Source organism: Pongo abelii, chromosome 8 (genome assembly GCF_028885655.2).
Source record: "Pongo abelii isolate AG06213 chromosome 8, NHGRI_mPonAbe1-v2.0_pri, whole genome shotgun sequence".
NCBI lineage: Eukaryota > Metazoa > Chordata > Mammalia > Primates > Hominidae > Pongo > Pongo abelii.
The window spans coordinates 79,285,451-79,295,722 of NC_071993.2; the positions used below are offsets into that span (position 1 = coordinate 79,285,451).

The 10,272-nt window shown below is 33.7% G+C and overlaps 1 pseudogene; it reads left to right on the forward strand.

Moving 5' to 3' along the window:
* The first annotated feature begins 2,252 nt into the window (after positions 1–2,252).
* Positions 2,253–2,789, forward strand: LOC134762011 (small ribosomal subunit protein uS13-like; annotated as a pseudogene).
* The last annotated feature ends 7,483 nt before the right edge of the window (positions 2,790–10,272 follow it).

A 10,272-nucleotide genomic window follows, 5' to 3' on the forward strand; every position in this document is an offset into this window, starting at 1 on the left:
CACTCCATTCTCTGAAGAGCAACATGAATTCAGTTCATAAGAAATTCAGTTCATAAGAAATATTTCTCATCCATAGAAGTCATAATGCGTTTGAGAATAGGTATACTAAGAGAGGTCATGAAGGAGAAATAAAACAAAATTTCTTCCGTAGTGTAGAATCTTATGCTAAAGATTTTGGAGGTAAGATAATTCATACTAGCAAGAGTAAAAATGTGACAACCAGTATCCATCGCTAAAGTAGTTGGATCTGCTAACAAACACCACAGGAATAAGGGTCACATATTTGGTTGTCAGAAGACATCAGAGATTGTACGATCACAGTCCAGATTCCAAGTCTACAAGAAACATAGATGTTAACATTAGTATGGCTATAAGAATGAGAATAAGATACTATCCCAAGATAGCATGTTTTATAGAAGTAGAAACTGTTAATAATAAAAATATAAAATATTATATTGAAGGTATATGGGAAAATCAAACAAAACCTGGCTAAAATTTCTAGTTCCAAATAGAGATTGCAGAATTAAAGTCAGCTCTTGAGAGTATTATAAGTAAAGCAGTATTTTTAGGATAAATTTTTCTGTTACAAACAGAGAATTGAGAGGGGTGATAACAGAAAATATTGATTGCATTTAATCCTTACGGCATTTTTTATTTTAAAAACATTTTACTGATGCATAGTATTTGTATTAATCGTGGGATACAGGTGACACTCATGCATAATATCGTAATGATCAATCAGGGTATTCAGAATATCAATAACCTTGAGTATTTACCATTTCTATGTGTTGGGAAGATTTCAAATCCTCTCTTCTGGCTATTTTAAAACATACAATACATTGTTATTAGCTATAGTCACCCTACTCTGCTGTCAAATATCTAAACTTATTGCTTCTATCTACCTGTATTTTTGCACCTATTAACCAACCTCTCTTTACTCCCCACCCCTACATACCATTTCCAGCCTTAGAACTATCATTCTTCTTTCTACCTCCAAGAAATAAACTTTTTTAGCTCCCATATAAGGGTAAGAACATGTGGTATTTGTCTTTCTATGCCTGACTTATCAAAGAAATACTCATGCCTCATGTTTGCTGTAGCACTATTCACAGTAGTAAAGATGTGGAATAACCTAAGTGCACATCAGTGAATGAGTAGATAAAGAAAATGTGGTATATATACGCAATGGAATACTACTTGGACATAAGAAATAATAACATTTTGTCATTTGCAGCAACATGGATGGAACTGGACATTGTTATGTTAAGTGAATGGCATGTTTTTTGATAAGTATTCTCATTGTAACCATTTAAAATAATAAAACTGAGGTCCCAAGAAAATAGCCCTATACAAAATAGTAATGTCACATATCTGGGAAGCAGTTTAGTTGGGATTTGAAAGCCTGTCATTATAATAATCACTACCTTGTGTAGAATATTCCAGTACTTAGAAACAGTTTATCAGCTTGATAGTTGCTTCAATAATATTTATGAGAAAAGAATCTCAAATTTACTTAATGCTTACTGTGTAGTGACAACATTGCTGCTGAAAACTCTTCTTTTATTGACACACTGAGTTTCTTTCCTGCAGAAATCTCTCTTGTTCTCTGCTGGATCACCTAATCAGAAAGAAACATTGTATATTACTCAGCATCATTTTGATTAAAAGTGGTTGTTGATAAAAGAAGTAATTTTCATTTTGTAATCCCACTGGGTTCGGCCTATTCAATAACCCATACAGGTACATACACATAATGCAATAGTAAAAGAATGCAAAATAGTGCTAATTCAATCACTGATAAAAATAATGATTGCTAGCATTTTCCAAAGATAGCTTATGTCTAAAACATGTCTATTTAATCATAAAATATTAATTCTAAAATAAGCTTAAAATCCTGAAAAAAGTAACCAAATTAGAGATAATATAACATGTATGGTTAGCTCCTACATAAAAAAAATTGACAGATTTTTTTAATCCATTAAGAAAATTATACCTTCTTTAGGAAGAACACTCTGGAGGACCATCGGCCTGATCTCCTAAACTTAACTAGTGCTATTTCAAAGAGACGTAAGGAATACAACAAGCAGACACAATGCGTAGTCCTGGGTTGCATATAATATGGGGTGGGGGGAGAGCAAAAAAAAAAAAACAACCCCAAAACACAGCTAAAAAGACTTCTGGGGACAATTAGGAGAATTTGAATATTGCCTAACCATTAGATGAGATTAAAAAATTATTGAAAAGATTCTTCCACAGGAGGCCTACACGCCACCGCTTGTGCTGCCGCCATGTTTCTAGTGATCCCTGAAAAGTTCCAGCGTATTTTGCAAGTACTCAACACCAACATTGATAGGCGGCAGAAAATAGCCTTTGCCATCACTGCCATTAAGGGTGTGGGCTGAAGATATGGTCATGTGGTGTTGAGGAAAGCAGACATTGACCTCACCAAGAGGGCGGGAGAACTCACTGAGGATGAGGTGGAACGTGTGATCACCATCATGCAGAATCCACGCAAGTATAAGATCCCAGACTGGTTCTTGAACAGACAGAAGGATGTAAAAGATGGAAAATATAGCCAGGTCCTGGCCAATGGTCTGGACAACAAGCTCCGTGAAGACCTGGAGAGACTGAAGAAGATTCGGGCCCATAGAGGGCTGCGTCACTTCTGGGACCTTCGTGTCCGAGGCCAGCACACGGAGACCACTGGCCGCCGTGGCCGCACCGTGGGTGTGTCCAAGAAGAAATAAATCTGTAGGCCTTGTCTGTTAATAAATAGTTTATATACCAAAAAAAAATTATTGAAAAGATGAATAATATTAACAACAAAGTTACAAAGCAGTATGTTCAATATAAACTCATTTTACTGCAAAATTATAAAAGATCTCACAAGGTATAAATTAGCGTTAAAGAGGTATCCTGTGAGTAGTGAGTTGTGTTTTTGTATTCTTATGTTTGTTCTGTGTACTTTATAATTTTCTAAAATATGCATATCTACTTTGATAGTAATGAAAGGTGATTTTAAAAATACAATATACATAAAGTACTGTATTATAATAAGTATTCCAATGTATATATAAAGAGACTACCAAAAATTAAAAAGTACATAGACTAATGAATATGCTGAGTTCTTATAATTTGCTTAAAATCAATCTATAAATAGAATGGATTTTCAGTCCCAAAAAAAAAAAAAAAAAAAAAAAAAAAGAAAATTATACCTTCTTTATGTCGTTGCTTATTAATTACATCTTAGAGTCAGAAAGTAGTAAGTACTCTATTAGCTATCCATTTACTTTACACATTTATTTAACTTCTTATGTCATTGATTGATGTGATTGTAGTTGTGATAATTTTACTAAATCAAATACTTTCCAAAAAATCTTTTTCATTTCCTCAAAATCATGCATTTATTTATCTTTAATGATGTAAACATAATAATATATAATGTTCTTGCTGCAAATGAATCTGTCTTAATGATTAAAAACAAGAAAACTAATAAATGTTAAATACCTCATATGAAAAGGTTCACATCATTATTTTGAATGCACTTGTCCATTCATGAGTTCAAATGTTGAATACAAGGCATTAAACCATTTTTCATCTTGTCATTGCATAAATCATTTGGTTGTTTGCTAAAATTATAGACAAGTGTAAGACTTGTGAATAGATTAAAGCCTAGTTATGAAAATGTTTCTGGTAGTCTTGTAAAGTCCACAATAGCATTTTAATGATAATAGCTAAAATTAGATCGATGGAGATTTTTGGAATTTCTAATACTACATCAAAGAATCTAAGTTCCTGTTAATACAACTGAACTGGCAGACAAAGTCACTGTCAGTTCTCTCTCAGCAGGTTGAATTAGTGATTATTTTATTTTGCTTAATAATAACACTGTTTACCTACATTCAAACTGAGTATATTACTAATATAAATATTATGAGTAAAACAAAAAACTAAATAAAAACAAAAGGAACTTCAAGAAAAGAGAACATAAACAATAATCACTGGTCTTATTCTTTCAAAAATGACAGCATAGTTGAGGGAGAAATAGACTTAAATTAGGATTCAGAACATAGGATCAGTAATAACCAATTCTATGCTGTTCGAATTATTTATTTTTTTCTGTACATCAATTTCTATGGAGTTTATCTTCCACATTTTACTTATGCCACTCTTCAATATTCTGCTAGTTTAAATGATATTATATATAGCATTTTTTAATTGTAAAATATTTTTTACAGTACACTGTTATTACTGCATATACAGATTTCACTTATTCATTTTTGTAGACTAGTGGTCATGAAAATGTCAAAAAATACTCTCAGAATTGAATGATGGAGATCTACCTATTGTCACAAAGTGCTCCCCTCTTCCCCATCTCCTCAGATAAACAAAGCCTATCTTCATTAACACAAGTATGAGTCAGAGCAAGAAAAATAACAGTAGTATGGAGCCAAGGTCTCAATCTAGTTTATTAGGTTCAGTTCCCAATGTTCACGAAGGCTGGGACTTGCAGATCTTGCCCCTTATTCTCTCTCTAACATCTAGCACAGGCACATAATAGAGTCTCAGTAAAAGTATCTTGAATTAATTAGTAAATGGATGACATTTTGACGTTATTCAATGACAAAGGTAGAATGCACGTGAGGAAAGGCTGCCGTAATAAAAAATACTTAAACCATTGGGAATATTTTAAAGAAATTGGCTATCAGGATAAAATGAATCATAATATCAAAAATGTCTTCAAATACTTACAGGACTGTCATATTGAAAAGAGATTGCTTATTTTTTCTCTGTAGAACAAACAATAAAAAATATTGAGAAGTCATTAAAAAGTTGATTTTCTGTTCCATAAAATAAAAATTATTGTAGCTTGTCAAAAATGAAATGTTTTCTGGTGAAAAAGTCTGCTTCCCTAATACTGGAGGGGTTAAATAAAAGGTAGAGAATATTTGTCAGATTATCTACAAAGGAGATTGGTGAAGTAAGATAGGAAAGGAAGAGGGCAAAGAGTCAGAATATTTTAGGTCCACATCTTAGGTACAGACCATACTAACTTTGTAACATTGAAAAATGCCTTTCAAAATGTAATGTGCAAGTGAATCACGAGGCTAAATTTTGCTGAAATGTAAATTTGGGTCTGAGAGATCTGGGATGGGGCCTGGGATTCTGTATTCTTAAGGAGCTCATGCTGTGGGCTTTGGACCTAACTTTAAGTAGCAAGCCAAATTAATATGTTTCTACCTCAGTGTTCCAAACTCTATAAATTATATAGTGCTTGTTAGTATTAAATGCAAAAATTCCCAAAAAAGTCAACATATAATGGAAAATAGAGTGTATTTTTACTCATTATTATCATAGTGCTTCTTTAGGACTGTATGATAATATGATTATTTTCTTTAAAAATTCTGGAATTTAAGTATACATTTTATGACTCTGTCAAAGCTAACACCTGAAAGAAAAACTGATTATTTAATAGCTGCAGGTTTCACTCTTTAAAAATGTCTTCCTCTGGCCAGGGGGATGGCGGGGAGAGGGCGGGTGCAGAGGTAACAAAGGAAGAATAGGCAGAGCCCAGAGGATTTTTAGGACAGTGAAACCATTCTGTATAATACAACGATGGTGGATATATGCCATTAAAAGTTTAACCAAACCCATGGAATGTACAACACCGAGAGTGAACCATAAGGTCAGCTATGGGCCTCGGTGATAATGATGTGTCTTTGTAGGTTCATCAGTTGTAAGAAATGCACCACTCTGGTTGGGGATGTTGATAATTGTGGGAGGCATAAATGATGATTTCATTTTTGCCTAATAATAACACTGTTTAGCTACATTCAAATGGTGTATTTTACTAATACAAATATTGTGAGTAAAACAAAAAATAACAGTATGGGAAATCTCTTTGTCTTCTGATTTTTTGCTGTTAATCTAAAACTGCTCCAGAAACAATCTACTTTTTTAAAGTCATGTTCATTCAGCACCAACGTCTTACATATAGGCATAATGGATATTAATCTCAGGCAAAACAATGTTGAAATATGAGCTGCTACTACATTAATAATGGCAAATATTGGTGTAGAATAAATATCATTAGGGATAGAATTATTTTTACAAGGAAAAATGAAAATAGCTGCATATCTGTCATTTAATGAAAGGAATTTTCAATAAATGGTGATACATACCATGTTAATGGATGTAAAGTCTTTATATTGCAAAAAGTGCCAATCATTCCCAAATTCTTTCATACCTTCAGCACAATTGCCATAAAAATCCTAAAATAAATTTGCATGGTATTTACAAGCTGATTCTAAAATTTGTAGGTAATATGAAATAATTAAGATGCTTTTGAGTAAAAGAACAAAGGCTGATAACCAACAATTATCAATACATAAAATACAGCTATAATTTAAATAGTGATGCATTAAAGTATAAAATCACAAACATAAATAATAAATGGAGGCTTTCTATGTATAGAAATAATTTAGTGCTTTCGTTTTGTTTTGCCGCTTATCTTCTGATACTTGTTTGTAAATCTGAAGAAAGCCTTGCATTTTGATATCTAGAAGACCTTAGCTTTATCTATACTTTTACAATACACTTTAAAAGACATATGAGATCATATAATTCCTGTTTAACTTTTTTTTTTTTTGAAATGGAGTTTTGCTCTTGTCGCCCAGGCTCTGGTGCAATAGCGCCATCTCAGCTCACTGCAACCTCTGCCTCCCAGGTTCAAGCAGTTCTCCTGCCTCAGCCTCGCAAATACCTGGGATTACAGGCGCCTGCCACCACACCCAGCTAATTCTTATTTTTTATTTATTTATTTATTTATTTATTTATTTATTTATTTATTTTTCTTTCTTTTTTTCTTTTATTATTATTATTATTATCATTATTATTATTATTATACTTTAGGTTTTATGGTACATGTGCGCAATGTGCAGGTAAGTTACATATGTATACATGTACCATGCTGGTGCGCTGCACCCACCAACTCGTCATCTAGCATTAGGTATCTCTCCCAATGCTATCCCTCCCCCCTCCCCCCACCCCACAACAGTCCCCGAAGTGTGATGTTCCCCTTCCTGTGTCCATGTGTTCTCATTGTTCAATTCCCACCTATGAGTGAGAATATGCGGTGTTTGGTTTTTTGTTCTTGCGATAGTTTACTGAGAATTATGATTTCCAATTTCATCCATGTCCCTACAAAGGACATGAACTCATCATTTTTTATGGCTGCATAGTATTCCATGGTGTATATGTGCCACATTTTCTTAATCCAGTCTATCATTGTTGGACATTTGGGTTGGTTCCAAGTCTTTGCTATTGCGAATAATGCGGCAATAAACATACGTGTGCATGTGTCTTTATAGCAGCATGATTTATAGTCCTTTGGGTATATACCCAGTAATGGGATGGCTGGGTCGAATGGAATTTCTAGTTCTAGATCCCTGAGGAATCGCCACACTGACTTCCACAAGGGTTGAACTAGTTTACAGTCCCACCAACAGTGTAAAAGTGTTCCTATTTCTCCACATCCTCTCCAGCACCTGTTGTTTCCTGACTTTTTAATGATTGCCATTCTAACTGGTGTGAGATGGTATCTCATTGTGGTTTTGATTTGCATTTCTCTGATGGCCAGTGCTGGTGAGCATTTTTTCATGTGTTTTTTGGCTGCATAAATGTCTTCTTTTGAGAAGTGTCTGTTCATGTCCTTCGCCCACTTTTTGATGGGGTTGTTTGTTTTTTTCTTGTAAATTTGTTGGAGTTCATTGTAGATTCTGGATATTAGCCCTTTGTCAGATGAGTAGGTTGCGAAAATTTTCTCCCATTTTGTAGGTTGCCTGTTCACTCTGATGGTAGTTTCTTTTGCTGTGCAGAAGCTCTTGAGTTTAATTAGATCCCAGTTGTCAATTTTGGCTTTTGTTGCCATTGCTTTTGGTGTTTTAGACATGAAGTCCTTGCCCATGCCTATGTCCTGAATGGTAATGCCTAGGTTTTCTTCTAGGGTTTTTATGGTTTTAGGTCTAACGTTTAAGTCTTTAATCCATCTTGAATTGATTTTTGTATAAGGTGTAAGGAAGGGATCCAGTTTCAGCTTTCTACATATGGCTAGGAGAGATGGGTTTCACCATGTTGCCCAGGCTGGTCTCGAACTCCTGACCTCGGCCTCCCAAATTGCTGGGATTACAGGTGTGAGCCACCATGCCCGACCATTCCTGTTCAACTTAAAAAGAGTTTACACATTGATAAAACTGGAAAGCAAGCATTCCAAATATTAGTTATAATGTCTGGGCACTGATAATATTTAGAACTTACCTATTTATTTTTCAAATATTTATCTAATATCTTATGTAAAACACATATAATTAGAAAAATAATAACAGATGAAAGAGATAACATTGCAGCTTCAGAACTCCTGTACTAATAAACAGAAAATGTAGGAAATCTAAAAAGATAAAGTCTAGATGGCAAGAAAAGTAGTAAAAAAGCTCTGTAGGTTAATCAAGTAAAAGATTGTATGGAAAACCAACATAGATTATTACAACTACAAAAGAAGAGACACATGTATTTTTTTCAATGGTAAAATAATAGCTGGGAAACTTGACCACTTGCTAAACTGAACATTTCTCAAACACAGCTAAATGTAGTGGCACATCTCTTTGTTGTTACATTTTATGTGAATAATAGATAACTTTTCACTAACATATTCAAGAAGAATAGGTTGGGATGGCGCGGTGGCTCATGCCTGTAATCCCAGCACTTTGGGAGGCCAAAGCAGGTGGATCATCAGGTCAGGAGTCCGAGACCAGCCTGACCAACATGCTGAAACCTTGTCTCTACTAAAAATACAAAAAAATTAGCCGGATGTGGTGGTGTACACCTGTAATCCCAGCTACTTAGGAGGCTGAGGCAGGATAATCACTAGAACCCGAGAGGCAGAGCTTGAAGCGAGCCGAGATTGTGCCACTGTACTCCAGCCTGGGCGACAGAGCGAGACTCCAACTCAAAAAAAAAAAAAAAAAAAAAAAAGAATAGGTCGAATTCAATGGCCTGTAGTTGCACAGCAATGTAATAGTTGGTAAACCAAAAGCTAAGTAATAAAGAAACCTTTCTCAGTCTATTCATGATTATACAATTTTCATTACTCTGTCATTTATCTATGATAATAAAGGGAGAAGAAATCCAAGAGAACACATTACTTGTGAAAATTATTCTACCAAATATATTCACTGTATTAATAAAATTGTACACTGGATAAATGAATATATTTATAATAAGATTTTAAACATTAATGAATTCTAGAAAATATATTGTATATAAACATATTTTGGCATATTAGCCTTTTACAGTAACTGTATCAACCCTTTCATTTCATTTAACTTATCCCGTATCAGCAACACATTCATGCTCTGATTAGCAATGTCTCCTAAAATTATTTATTTTGTATATGTTCCTAATCATATTTATGTAGACTTTAACAAAACCTTGCAAAATGATATAATTGTATTTCAAAACATAAATCTACAAAAAATGCATGTCTTTCTGTCATCAAGATATGACATACACACACACAAACATGTATTTGCATGTATTTGTGTATTATATACAGCATATTTCAGAGAATAATACAAACGATATTAACATAATATATTGCTACTTTTGCCTCAGATAATTTTTTGAGTATAAGTAATAATTTCAGATACATTTAATGCTTTCTGTGTACTCTTCCCAAACACACTACCAATCCTACTCAAAAAGAAGTCCTACAAACATGTGAGGTTTTCATTTGGCAAAATATTACAACTCCCTAGATGTAAACACTGCCCTACTTTCTTGAATAGCCAAGATTCCAAAGAATAAGAAAATTAGCATCCTATACCTCAGCAACAGCATTAAAAGCTGAAAGCCTGTAAAGCAATGTCTTTGAAGTTTTGATAGAAAATTACTTCAAATCTAGGATTTAATCCCAGTCAAATTACTTATCAAATTGCCTATCAAATGGGAAACACATATTTAGAATATCACTTAAAGCTCAGCATACATATATTTAAAAGTACACTACAGACTGAGAAAAACAAGTAATCCAAGAATGTAGCACAAAGAAATTTTTAGAGTATTTATTTGGCCACCAGAGAAAGCAGATCAATCTCTTATGAACATCTGTGCAAAAATCCCAAACAAATTATCAGCAAAATTAATGCACCAGTTCAAAATCAGTATAGACATCATGACAAAGCTTAATTTAACTCACAAATGCTAAGTTATTCTAGC